We start from the raw sequence: 1,616 nt of genomic DNA, 5'->3' as shown, positions 1-1,616 counted from the left end.
AAAAATATATCCGCAAATCGTCAGTCCGACAAAAAATGATGAAAAAAATTTCGTAAAAAATGTGCACATGTATTTATAATTTCTAATAAGGTATTTTCATGTATTAAGCAAAATTCCATATAAATATACAATACAGGGTATTTCAGAAAGACCTCCCATAAATACAGGGGGTGAGGACGACAAAAAATAAAAATTTTTTGTCATATGAACTATATGTCTATCTCCTCAAGCTTATTTTGAGAAAAGTCACTTATTTTATAGTGTAATATTATAAGAGTTTAATTAAAAGTATGTTTTCTGGAAAATCGTCCACATTAGGAAGTTCTAACAAGAGTACATTATTTTTAGAAAATAAAATTGTACAATAGAAATTGGAGCCCGAATGGTAAAAAACCTAACCTTAAAAAAAAATAGAACTTAAAATGTAATAAGAATGTAGCATAACTAGCGCCCTCTATGAAATATACAAAAAATAATTAGACCAACGTATTTGGCACCCTTAAAACCCCCGGACTACCAAATTTCATAAAAATATTTCGCAGCGTTTGTAAATTTTCATAAAAATGTTATTTAAAAAGTTTTATTTTGTCTCTCTGTATCTCGAAAACAAGAGGAGATAGACATATAGTTCATAAGACAAAAAATTCTCATTTTTTGTCGTACTATCACCCCCTTTATTTACGGGAGGTCTTTCTGAAACACCCTGTATATATTTTTCGTTTTATTCTTGTAATTGTAAATCTCTATATGCTCAATTTAGCCAAATAAATATCGAGAAAAGAATTAAACGATTTCAAAAAAGTATGTATGGTGTAAAAAAATTATGCACAAAAGTTTTGGGATTTTCTTTTAGAAAAATAGGAAAATTTTTGTAAAGAAAAATAACAAACGCGAATGAAAACTTGAAAGAGAAAAAAGGATTTTTATATCAAGTATAATATAAGAAGTTGCTAAAAAAAACTGGCTTCTCCATAAAAGAAGATTTAACAAAGTCTAATATTGAGATAATGAAGAAAGCTGCAGACAAATATGGTTTTTCCAACGTGTGGAGTCAGAATGGAAAAATGTATGCTGTGTGTAACAATACTAGAATTCAAATTAGGAATGTTAGTGATATACTTTAATGTTTCTTTTTTTAATTGGCATGGTAGAACTATATTTAGGTACATATTTCAATGCTCTTGTTTATTTTCATAGCAGCCTCTTTTTGTAACTGTAGGCTTTATCTTTTTGTTGGATTTCTTTTCACTTACTCCCAAAATATTTCGGTTGTTATTGGAAATTAGTTTAATTACTGATTACCTTATCGCATAGTCTCAAATACTTATTTTTTTTACATTAAAGAGTTAGCAGAATATATGTTAATTTTAATTATTTTGTAATTTTGGAACTGGACACGTGAAATCTTCTTGTCATCGATTTTTTAAATGAGTATGACATCATCGCTGACAATGATGAGGATGTTGAACAAAATCTCATTATTTCACACTTTAATATAACATCCTTAAATAATAAATTTGAGGCATTAAAAGAATATGTTTTATCTAGTAATTATGATATTTTTACCTTATCAGAAACTTGGCTGTCGGAAGACATAAATGACTATTTTATTAATA

This window comes from Anoplophora glabripennis, unplaced genomic scaffold, assembly GCF_000390285.2.
Source record: "Anoplophora glabripennis isolate ALB-LARVAE unplaced genomic scaffold, Agla_2.0 scaffold777, whole genome shotgun sequence".
Lineage (NCBI taxonomy): Eukaryota > Metazoa > Arthropoda > Insecta > Coleoptera > Cerambycidae > Anoplophora > Anoplophora glabripennis.
This window is presented reverse-complemented; position numbering follows the sequence as displayed.